This window comes from Mobula birostris, chromosome 3 (assembly GCF_030028105.1).
Source record: "Mobula birostris isolate sMobBir1 chromosome 3, sMobBir1.hap1, whole genome shotgun sequence".
NCBI classification, from domain to species: domain Eukaryota; kingdom Metazoa; phylum Chordata; class Chondrichthyes; order Myliobatiformes; family Myliobatidae; genus Mobula; species Mobula birostris.
The window spans coordinates 106,693,582-106,706,554 of NC_092372.1; the positions used below are offsets into that span (position 1 = coordinate 106,693,582).

General features: G+C 40.1%; 1 protein-coding gene and 1 long non-coding RNA gene across 4 annotated transcripts in view; one reads left to right on the forward strand and one right to left on the reverse strand.

Moving 5' to 3' along the window:
• Positions 1–12,973, reverse strand: part of ndst3 (N-deacetylase/N-sulfotransferase (heparan glucosaminyl) 3) — a 726,179-nt gene that overhangs the window by 282,446 nt on the left and 430,760 nt on the right. The window lies entirely within an intron of this gene.
• Positions 259–9,220, forward strand: LOC140194678 (uncharacterized). The gene is made up of 4 exons (XR_011885262.1): positions 259–784; positions 2,865–3,046; positions 8,136–8,224; positions 8,797–9,220. It is a non-coding gene; the product is annotated as an uncharacterized lncRNA (long non-coding RNA).

The following is a 12,973-nucleotide window of genomic DNA, read 5'->3' on the forward strand; positions in this document are numbered from 1 at the left end:
ACCCTAGCTCGAACATGTTGTGCCTCACAATGACCCTTCATGGCTCATCCCCTGAATCAGCCTGCTTCCTCATTGTCAGTGGTGATAGTTGCCCTGCCCCCAGCTCATCACAGCATCAGTGAGAAAGCCTAGGTTCTAATTATTTTCATCTGCAGTCAATCCAAACTGTGCAGGTCCCAGGAATCTATTCCAGCTATCAAAAGTCATCCTTCTTTCTTTTCATTTCAGTGATATCTGTAATCCAGCCATGAAGGAGGCTTTATGCTACCAAGAATTACACCTGTGAACATAGAAATGTTTGTCATAGGAAGAATACAATCTCAAGGCAGAATCGCCAAGCTTGTGTATGCCTCCACAAGTGCTGCTTGGCTTGCTGATTTCTTCCTACAGAATTTTTACGACATAAATGACTGTCTGGATGAGTAGGACTGAAGGGGCCGTTTCACTGTTGTATAATTCTGTTACTCTATGCGTTCAAACCTGGAGCTCAAGCTTTTCCACTTGACAACAGTTTCCGCATTTCAGGTTACGAATCATAAGTAATGACCTAAAGTTCCCACATGCTGCACGTTGTGTATTTGAATGAGCCATGCCACTAGACTGCTTTGCCTTTAATCTGGATGGATAACAATAATGTGGACCTGGCTCCCTCAGAATTTCCACAAAAGGTCTTGACAAAGAATTTGGGAAAGCTTCCTCTAACACTGTACTATAGAACAAGCCTATAAAAAGTGGATGATCTGCAAATCTCCTTAAAGGATTAAGCAGGAGATTGGGAGCAATGGTGAGTGCCCTAAAGATACCACAATATCAGGGAGTTTGGATCAGCACTATATGAGCTCAGATAAGTAAGTTTATTATCCAAGTACATATCTGTCACCATATATATCTCGGAGATTCATTTTCTTGTTGGCGTACTCAATAAATCCATAATAGAATCAATGCTGGTTCCCTGCAACAATGTTTCACTTAGATGTGCCCAACAGTGGAGAGGGATTTACCTGCGATGGACTGAGCGGTATCCACTACTTTTTGTTGGATTTTCCGTTCCAGGGCATTAGAGTGTTTCCATACCAGTCCATGATGCAACCAGTCAATAAATTCTTCTCCATACACCGATAGAATCTCATCGAAGTTTTAGATATCATGCAGAATCTTCACAAGCTTTTAAGATAGTAGATGCGCAGCCATGCTTTCTTTGCAAAGACATTTACATGCTGGATCCAGGACAGATCCTCTGAAATGATAACACCAAGGAATTTAAAGTTGCTGGCCCTCCCCATCTCTGATTCCTCCAGTGAGGGCTAGCTCACAGACCTCTGGTTTCCTCCTCCTGAATTCAAGAATCATCTTGCTAACATTGAATGAGAGGCTGTTGTTGTGGCTCCACTCAGCAAAATTTACACTCTCTTTCCTGTAAGCTGGAAACGTCATGGCAGTGGTGGTGTTAGAAAACTTAAATATGGCATTGGAGCTGTGCTTAGCCTCACAGTCATATGCATTAAGTGAGTAGAGCAGGGAGTTAAGCACACAGTTCTTGTGGTGCACCTGTACTGATGGTGATTGTGGAGGAGATGTTGCTGCCAATCTAAATTGACTAGGGTTTGCAAGTGAGAAAATCAAGGATCAGTTGCACAAGGTATTGAGGCCTAGGACTTGAACCTTATTGATTAGTTTTGAAGGCTTGATAGTGTTGATACCTGGGTTGTATATTGCCTCCCAGATGCCAGGGTCAGGGATATCTTGGATCAGGTGCACACCATTCTACAGGGGAGAGTGAGCAGACTGAAGTATTGATACACATTGACACCAGTGACATGGGTAGGAAAAGCACGGTGGTCCTGAAGAGAGAATTTAGAAAACTAGTTAGAAAACTGAAAAGCGGAATCTCCCAGGTGGTGATGTTGGGATTGCTGACTGCTCCACACGTCAGTGAGGGCCAGAATCGGATGATTTGGCAGATGAATGTGTGGCTGAGAAACTGGTGCAGGGGGCAGGGCTTCAGATGGCTAGATCATTGGGAAGATATGACTTGTACAAAAGGGATGGGTTACAATGGGCACTAATATCCTTGCAGGCAAGTTTACTAGATCCCTTGGGGAGGGTTTAAAGTAATTAGGCAAGGCAATTGGAATCAGAGTGATACGGCCGAGGATAGGACAGTTGGTTTATAAGAAGAGACAGTGCGCAGTGAGACTGTCAGGAAGGACAGACAGATGATAGGTCAAAATTGTAGTCAGTGGGATGAATTGAAGTGTAACATGGGGGCAAAATTAAAAAGGGTAATGAATACAGGACTGAAGGTGTTATATCTAAATGCATGCACCATATGGAATAAGGCAGATGATCTTGTTGCACAGTTAGAGATTGGTAGGTATGACATTGTGGGCTTCACTGAGTCATGGCTGAAAAAAGATTGGAGTTGGGAGCTTAATGTCCAAGGATACACATTGGATCATAAGGACTGTCAGGTATGCATAAAGTGTGGCATGACTCTGTTGATTAAAAAATATAAATTAAATCCTTAGAAAGTATCCAAAAAAAACCCTTATGCAGTTGGCTTGGTTGATGTCAGAATGTTAAGTTACAGCATATCAATTGATGTTTACACCATACGAGGGACATAACCAACCTCTATGTTTTGACATTCTTTCTCTGGGTGCCTAGAATTTAAGGTATAGACAGAATCCTCATTAGAGGAACTGCATTCTTCCATACTTCTTTAAATGTTTTATTTTTTATGTATGTTATTATATTGTGAAGTCATGTAGATGATGGATATAATTTTCTATAATTAAAATGTGGAATTACTAATCCTTAGGCAAAAGAAGACAGGAATACACAATTAGTAACTTGTTTACAAGACTCATTTTCAGGAAACCTGAGTAAAGTCATGCCGTGTATCGAAGGCAATGTAAACACCCCTGTGAAAGAGATGAACTACCTTCAGCTTAGTGAGAGACATTGCCAGCTGACCCAATGAACTGGTGGCAACAGAGACAGTGATTCAAGCTTGCATCAAAGAAACAGCAAGAACTATTTGTGGGTAAGAAAATTTTAATGATGGACTTATAGACATTGACGCGTCATTGTCGCGTGTTTATGGCAAATTAACTTGGTGAGATTGCTTTGAAATTTGGGAAATGTGTGCAGCTGGGATTGAGGAAATGGATACTCTAAAGAGAAAAGCACACAGGAACTCTTACATTGGGAAGTACTCAATGAGTTCTTTGAGCATCAGACAGAAGCGAGCCTTTCTAGCACTGCAAACCCACAAGAATGGTTTCAGAGTAAGCGTCCGCTTCCAAGGGATGTCTTGGGAGGAGTTTTGATCTTGAAGCTGATATCTATAGCAAGAAGCAGGGTTAGAAATCTTTGTTATCAAGAGGGGGAATCTGATGGATACTTGTTTCCTGACCCAGGGGATTTTATGTTTTGCAAAAATCACTTTCTAAACACAGCAGCTGCCACTTGTAAGACGAAAGAGTTGTATATAAACTTCAAACTATGTTTCGTTTAGCTTCTGGTCATAAATGGGAGTCAGTGTTCATAAATGGATAGCAGTAATCAGCTTGAATTTATAAATGCGGCTTTGCAAACAAGCTCTATGATTATAGTGCATTGTAAAAGTATTTGGCCCCCACCCCTTTGCTTACAGAAATGAGTATTATAACCAGAGACTTTGATCAATTCAACTGATAGTTTTTATTTGTGAATCTGATGTTCCTTTTTTTCACAGTAGAGCTCAAAAAGCAGGGACAATTGTAACGCATGAAAAACTAAAAATTCAAAACCTGAAATGTCGGCAGTTCAAAGGTATTCATCTCCCTTTGCTCAGTACTTAATTGAACCACCTCTGACAGCTATTACAACCAGTAGTCTTTTTGGATAAGTCTTTATTAGCTTTACACAACATGATGGAGCAAGATTTGCCAATTCCTCCTTGCAAAATTGCTCAAGATGTGCTAGGTTAGTTGGAAAGTGGGGGCGGTCAGAAATCTTGAGGTCTTGCCAGAAATGTTTAATCAGTTTAATGTCAGAACTCTGACTGGGCCACTCAATGATAGCAATTTTCTTCATTTGAAGCCTCTCCATGGTTGCTTGTCCTGCTGAAAGATGAACATCCCTCCCTAGTTTAAGCTTTACTGCGAGGCTAGCAGGTTTTTTACCCAGGTTCTCTGTACTTAGCAGCATTCATCTTCCCATCAATCCTGATCATATTTCCATTCCCTGCTGCTGAAAAGTATCCTCATAGCATGAAACTACCGCCACCATACTTTACAGTAGGGATAGTGCTAACCGGCTGAGGCGTAGTAATAGATTTACTCCACACATACCACTGATTGTTGAGGCTAAAAAGTTCCACTTTAGTCTCCTCCTTCTTCCACATCTTTACAGTATTTTCTCAGTGACACTTTGCAAAGTCTTTATGTGCAAGGATGTTTTTCTCTTTGTCAGGGCTTCTTCATTCCCAACCTTTCATAAGTACCATTTCTGTGAAGGACTTGAAATTCTTCTCCAGTTGCAGTCAGTGACTTCTTCAGCTCACTCAGAGTGAGTGGTGATATCACAGTAGTCTCTCATACAACTGCCATTCCTCTCTGACCTAGGCAGTGTGGCTTGGGCTTCACAATGGACTGCACTGAATTCCAAGGTACATTCAGCACCTTTGAGATGGTCTTCCCCAGATCTGTGCTTCAATATTATCATTTTCTTGACTTGTCTTGAATGTTCTTTTGTATTGATATTTTGAGCTGGCCTGTTAAGATCTATTATACTGTAGAACCTTACAGAGAGAAGGGAAGTATTTATTCTAATGAATTCATTGAAACAAGTAATCTTCCAGTTTGCTACATCAGTAAATTGGGTGAATCGGTAAAGTAATAGAGTATATTGCACCTGAGGAAAGTTAGCATAGTATTTACAAAGGGAATGTATAGATTTTCATACTCAATTTTTGGTTTAAAATTGTTGACAGATTTTGGGTTTTTTCTTTTGATTTGCTACAATGTTTTGTAGGTTAGCTGAAAAAATTCCTAATTCAATATATTTTAAATTGGAAAATATGAAAATACTTGAGGTGCCTGAGTACTTCTTAAGGCACTATTGCAGGTGCTCAGTCTCTAAAAAGCTGATATAGCTCACTACACCTGATTTATTACTCCTGAAGAGTGTTGTGTAAGAAAATGGGTTATTTAATTTAGCTTGTTTCAAAACAGACAACACTGATTAAGTTGCTTATTTGCAGACCAGATGGATAATACCATTTAACATATTAAAAACTGATCTATTCATGTTGGGAGTTATATGTAATCAAGTAAGTTAGATTCACTGCATTAATTGTGTATCCTGGGAACTGTGTCTGCAATAAGCTTTTAGACCTTGTGTAAAAAGAATCTCTGAAGAAATATCATACATGTGTGGTCATCCAAGGAAGTTCAGATTGGGGTAAGAAACATCAAGAAGCATGGAAAATACACAAGGTGAATTAGAATCCATTCCGCTGGCTTCAATATCTGCAACAAACTATTTGTTCATCTGCGTCATTGGTAGGCAATTTTAGTTTATAGGAACTGTACCTGAAAATCCTTTGTCTTTTGTGTTTTAGAAATGGTTTGTAATCTGGAAATATTTAAGGTAGAAATGTGAAAGACATGTGAATTTTACATGTGTTCTAAGAATGCTGTTTGGTTTAAAATGTTTATCACTGAAGATAAATGAATTGTGTTTTAAACTGCTTTGTTAACTGGAAGTATCTTCTCCTTTGAAGGGAGAGTGAACCCACTGCTCAAATAATGTGCACTGGCAGCTAAGCTCACCGTGGAGAATAGACAGGGAAGTAAACTACTAGTCTTTGAAGATTGGGTAGTTACAATATAATCTCCTTTTAGTGAGAATATTCATGCCTATTTATATCCGATAGGGCTTAAGATCTTCATTTGAGTTTAGAACTTAGCAGGCAGCACACCCAACACCATCATAGTTGGCTCTCAATGTAGTCACATTATACTAAAATTATTACTTTACAAAGAATTATTAATTAGCAGCTGTCCAACTCAGAGAGCCCTTGGCAAGTGCTTCAATTCCTTTAGGCAGGAAATCTTTGACTAATTTGGTTAGGAACATAACGCCAAAGGGGAGATTTTGGTTGTGCTACAGTACTTGAAATCAATGAATATCAGAAAACTGAGTAAGTGTGTTTATCTATAAAGAAACATGCCTCATTCTTATTCAATTTTAGTTGTCCTGAACATGGTTCCTTTGAGTCCTTTACATTTTGATTTTGCTTCCTAAGAACTTTACAAGTATTCCTTACAATCTCAATATTTCTTTCAGATTTCTAATAATTATTACATAACACACTGCACATCATCATTAAATAGTAAGTTTGCCAGTCCAATGGGGATAGGACACCAAGGAATGATGGTGAATAGAGACCTAGGAATCCAGTCCCGTCAAGCGGGTTATGAAGAAGTCATATGACATGCTTGCCTTTATAGGGCAGGAAACAGATTGTGAGCGTTGGGATTTCATATTGCAACCTTACAGAACCCTAGATAGGCTATGCTTAGTGCATTATATGAATTTATGGTCACCACACTATAGGAAGGATATGATTGTTCTGGAGGGATTACAAAGATGATTTGCTAGGTTGTTGCTTGGATTGGAGGACTACAGTTATGGAGAGATAGCAGACAGGCTGAGCTTGTTTTCACTGAAGTGTAGTAGCCTGTGCTGTGACCTGATCAAAGTATACAAAACTATGAGATAAACACGAGGAAATCTGCAGATGCTGGAATTTCAAGCAACACACATAAAAGTTGCTGGGGGAACGCAGCAGGCCAGGCAGCATCTCTAGGAAGAAGTACAGTCAACGTATGAGGTACATAAACGGGGTATATTGTGAAAAATATTTCTCCCGTGTTTGGGTTATAAAAACAAGAAGGTATACCTTTAAACTGAGAGGAAGGAGTTTTAAAGGATATTTGATGGGTACATTTTCTTCATAGAGAGTGGTTGGTATCTGGAATACACCAGCAGAGGTGCTGGCACGATCAAATACTAATACTACATTAAATTAGCAAATGGACAGATACCTAAATAGGCAAGGTATATGATACAGAACTAACACTGGCAAATGGGATTAGTATGGATGAGCCTAACAGTAGGCATGGACATGGTGGGATGAAGAGCATGTTTCTGTGCTGTACAATTTTGACTCAATGACTCTATTGGGAACATTTAACAGAAAATAAATGTTTAAACACAATGACATGGATTTGTTCTAGAAATGCAGTTGATGTTGTCTATGTTGCGTGTTACTCAGTTTTGTAATGCTATTGGATGAAGGTCTGAACAATCCCAAATGATGCTTTAACTCTTTGTGAGCTTGCAGCATGTAAAGTGTCTGTACAAGTTAAACACTATAGGTTTGTTAAATGTTTGCTGATAGCAGCTGAAATTTTTCTTGGTCTCACGCAACAGTGGTAGGAGAACCAAAAAGCAAAGAGCTTATCTGTCTCTGTGTGTCTCTTAATGCTTGTGGAACTCCTATAGAAATCATGCTGAGTTAGGGGCATGTGAACAAAAGTTTTAAGAGTTTGTCTGTCTCTGTGTGCCTCACAATGCTTATGGAGTGAACCCTTACTTACTGAGCACCTTTCACTTGGTTTTGGGTCTTCACCTAGACCAAGGGATGGCAATCGCTGCCGAGGATAGATCCACGAAGATTTCATGAGTCAGTATTCAGAGTCCCTCCAACAACACCAACAATCAAGTAGAGACTACAGATGCTAGCCCCAAAATCTATGTAACTTAGTATGAAAGTATGTAGAGTGGTTTATTTATGCTTTCTATTTTATGATAAATTAGGCTCAAATTAGGCTTCGTTGTTCTTGCAAGTGTATTACCATATTTACAGGACACACGAATTGTTTGGGTCTTTTGGGTCTGATGAACACAGCCCATTATATTGTCATAACCTAAGAATTTTTTTAAGCATACTGTAAATAAATCATAAGATTATGGAATTAAAGATCGCTGAAAGCATCAGAAATGCTCAAAATGAAAAACCAACATGCCAGAAGACTCTCAGGCAATCCCTTGTAATGGAGGTTGACTTCCTTCCACTCCAGATCTGTGAACACTGAGGTACTCGTGATGTTAATGCGGGAAGCACAGGCTCTTCCACAGATGGAGCAGAAGCTACCTGACAGAGGGGCAGGTGAGTAGCTCATGAAGTTGTGCACACCTTCTACATTTATGAATAGTCCAACGTATGTACTCTCAATACCATTCCAGTTGTGCTTTATCCACTTTGAACAGTTATGAACCAGGAGTTCCCAAAAGTCAATGAGAATGTTCCATTTTTATTTCAAGGGAGATCTAAGCACACCTTTGAATGTACTCTGTACCTGGTAACCTCTTCCTAAGACAGAACTCAGAATAAAGCAAATCCTTATGGTGTCTTGTGTCTGCATAAGAGTGCCATGACATGCCAACAGTAAAAACTTAAGTTAACTAGGACCTTAATATAGGTCCTCCTGGCTTATAAATAGCAAACTTATGTGCAACCCATACGTACAGTATGAACAAGCATTTGGGAGATCGGGGATGATGGTTGATTTACCGGCTGCTGTGAGCATCTTCTGCTGTGTGGGAACTTCGTTTGCAGGCACATTTCCAGTTTTGAACTATTTGGGTACCCTGGGGAGTTCTCCCCAGGTAATCTGAACAGAGTTACTGCAGATGTTGCCCTAGAATAGGACAATAACATTGAATCATTTGTTCTTCTAGGGAGTGAAGAGAACTTTGCATGGATGGTATCTTTTCTGGATCATGGAGTGTCAGCTGAAAGTTGAGTTTTCAATGTATTTAGGAGGGCAAGGATTACTTCTGATAATGAGCTTCATGGCATTGAGTGCTTGATCACCAAACACGCTTCTTCTGAATTGATCGATGGTGGTGCTGGCTATTTTACAGGAATGGTGAATTTCATCATAAACATATTTCCTTCTCCCAAAGGGTTTCCCAAGTCTTGCCATAAGTCTGTATCGTTGGAGAACAATCTTTATTGTCGGATGACCCTTGCCAGCTGATTGTTGAGTGTGAGGACTATTTTCTCATGTGCTTCAGTGAATAAGGAGGATAGTCTCCTTGCAAGCTGCCTGCATATTGTGACTTGACTATTTAAGGTCAGTTGATCTTAAAGTAGAGTGTTTTTTCAGTAGGTTTCTTCAATCTTTTCTTTGTCTATTATCTGTCTTGAACTAGAATATTGTAATGATTATGTCACTGGACTGGATACAAATAAACACGTTCTACAGTCTAATTGAATACTCTGTACTAATTTAATCCTAAGTGATATATCTATGTACGGCATGATCTGCTTGCATGGCACTGAAACAAAACCTTTTCACTGTAGCTGAGTAATAACCACTACCAATACACCTAGTAACATAAGGGCAGAAACCAGGAGCTGCTGGAAAAATTGCATATTCACCACCTCATGAGAAAGTGAAATCAAACCACCAATTTGATTTACAATACAATACAATCACAAATTACATACATACTTCTCAGAAATTTAAAATCAAGGTAACTATGGCACAGAGGAGGCATGGCTACATCTACACTAGTTTTGCCATTAGACATTTGTTGTTCTGAGGATAACCTGAAACAATTCCTGCTTTGCCAACTCTGCCACATCCTAAAGACAACATAGTCGTATTTGTAGAATTGAACAATAGCGTATATGAGAATGGGAGCACACCAAGTATTAACTGGAAACCCACTCTCTCAATACATTACAGCAAATATGCTTGGCTGTTGGAAAAATGACTTTACTTTCTGAATCACAATAAAACAATGAAATAAAATCTCCACCCAAGAAAAAATGGCAATTACTTTTAGTGAATAGGAAGATATTTTTGCTGAATCATGATCCTTTTGTTTACCCTCTTTGAAAAGGAATCGCTGATTGAAAAAAAATCTTTAATCTGCTGTTCTGGCTTGAACTACTTTTTTTTTACAGGGCTCTAATATGAACAATTACAATCCATCTAAAATCTGATATGGGAGCACAAGATGAATATTATGGAGAATCCTACCTAACATAAAATTCCAAAGCTTACATAGGTAAATATTAAATAAAAATGGAAAGCATTGGAAATCTATGCAGAGAAAATATTTCATGCTGCTGAGTGGAGGTTGGACTATAGGATGACTCTGAGCTTCCATTTGCCTCTCTGCAGTTTCAAGTCTCTTAGACTGTAGCGAAGCCTAATATGACGACTCTCTCACCTTTAGTCTAGGCCCTCATTGCAACAATTTCAGATAACCTTTCCTTCCTGTTTGTCTCAGAATATGACAGCTCCAATGAGAGGTAATCAGCCTGATTTTTCCTCTGCACTGGATCATCAAAGTATTCTCAGCAGGGAGAAAGGAAGAGTTCATGTTTCAAGCCAGTGAACTTTTGTCAGACTGGAATAAAGTAAGGAAAACTTGTTTTAAGTATCAGAGAGGAGAAGATTTCCAGTAACTTCTGTGTTAGAGTCTCACAGTTCTACGAACACTGCAATTTCCTCCCACACCACCGCCCCCCCCCCACGCCATCCTCATTCATCCCTTTTTTATATCCAGGCAGATCAGCTATGATTAAAATGTTTAACACTCACACTCATTCGAGATTAACGATAATCCCCTGTCCGCTCTTCTCTGCACCTTGGTCAGAAGGCTAATTGAATAGGTACATGTCACAAAAATATTCATCTCCATGATCCTGGTGGAAAGTCGAAGAGGAGGAATTGATTTCCATTCCCTTTCGACATGTTGGTCCACGCCCTCTTCTTGTGACACAATGAGGCCATCCTCATGGTGGACGGCCAACACATGACATTTCCTCTGGCTTCCAACCTGATGGCGTGAATAGCGATTTCCCCATTCCATTAAAAAAATACTCTGGCCTCTTACCTCTTCTCACATGCCTATAACCTCTCCCTAGTGCCCCTCCTCCTTCCCTTTCTCCTCTCCTATCAGGTTCCTTCTCTTCCAATTCTTTACCTTTGCCACCCAAATGGTTTCACCTGTCGTTTCAAGCTATTCTCCTTCCTCTCCCCCCACCTTTTTATTCTGTCATCTTCCCCCTTCCTTTCCAGTCCTGAAGAAGGGTCTTGGCCCAAGATGATAACTATTTGGTTAATCTCCATAGATGCTGCCTGCCTGCTGAGTTCCTCCAGCAGTTAGTGCATGTTACTCTGGATTTCCAGCAGAATCTCTTGTGTTTATCACATTGATTTACACAGGTTTGGATCACACAAAGTTTGGATGGATGAGAAATGACTAAAACAGAAAATATAATGTCACAGTTGTGGTGGTAGGGATGCAAATATCTGTAGAGAGTATTGCTGTACAAAAGACTGCAAAAAAATCCCATCTCCTTCTCAAAGCTAACTTCCTGCAAATGTTTTCCAACCTTTAGAAAGCCCCTCCTATTTTGGTACAATGTGTTTCATATTCCTACATTGTCACAAAGCGCACCATTCCCCACTGGGAGACTACAGACAAGACCAGAGACATGTAATGTAAGCTTCTTAACCCTTACTCCATTGGGTAAAATTATTTTAATCAAATTTGATGTTCCCACTGCTTGCCTTCATGTATCATGTACAATACATTGGTGTGATAGTTTCCCTCACGAGACATGCTTCCTTAATCCTCAGGTAAACCTACACTATATTGATGCAGTGGAAATACCCTTCAGAAAGCTACAGAAGCCAACAAAAAGGAAAATAATTCCTTCGTGCCAAAATCTTCATCACTGCCAAATAAAGCCCCCCCCCATTACTACCAGGATAACCTGCAACTTTACAGACACTTAGACCATTCAGCCCATCGAGTCTGCTCCACCATCCCATCATGGCTGGTCCTGGATCCTACTCAACCCCTTACACCTGTCTACTCACCATACTCTTTGATGCCCTGACCAATCAGGAAAATCTCAACTTCTGCTTTTAATATACCCACAGAGCATTCCACAGGATCACTACCATTTGGCTAAAAAGTCACTCCTCAAATTTGACACTGTGCCCTCTAATTCTGGACACACCCACCAGAGGAAACATCCTCCCTACATCCACCTTATCTAGTCCTTTCAACATTCAGAAGGTTTCAGTGAGATCCTCCTGCATTCTTCTAAATTCCAGTGAGTACAGGCCCGGCTCTGCCAAACACAAAAGGTTCCTTTACCTTAAGCTCTTTAATCAATTCTGGTTCATTGCACAGCACCCAGTTCAGAATACCTGATCGTCTAGTGGGCTCAAACACGAGCTACTCTTAAAAAGCCATCTCATAGGCACTCTAAAAGTTCCCCTTCCTGTATTCCAGCACCAACCTGATTTTCCCAATCTACCTGCATATTGAAGTCCTCCGTGACTACTATATCATTGCCCTTTAGGCATGTATTTTCTATTCCCCGATGTAACTTGTAGACCATGCCCTTACTAGTGCTGGGAGGGGGTGGCTGTCTATATACAACTCCCATCAGGGTTTTTTACCCTTGTAGTTCCTTAGCTCTATCCATAATGATTCAACACCTTCTAACCCTATGACACTTCTTTCTAATGATTTGATTTTATTTTTACCAGAGCAACAACACCCCCTCTGCCTTTTGCCTATCCTTTCAATACAATGTGCTCCCAGGTAGAATCTTTCAGCCATGATTTAGTCATGCCTACAACATCATACCTGCCAATCTGCAACTGTGTTGCAAGTTCATCAACCCTATTCCGTATACAGGTGTCCCCCGCTTTTCAAACATTCACTTTACGAAACCTCACTGTTACGAAAGACCTACATTAGTTCCCTGTTTTCGCTAACAGAAAGTGTTTTCACTGTTATGAAAAAAATCAGCGCGCGATAAAAGGCAGTGCGCGCCCCGAGCAGCCACTCTCCCCCGGATCAGGAACGGCATTCT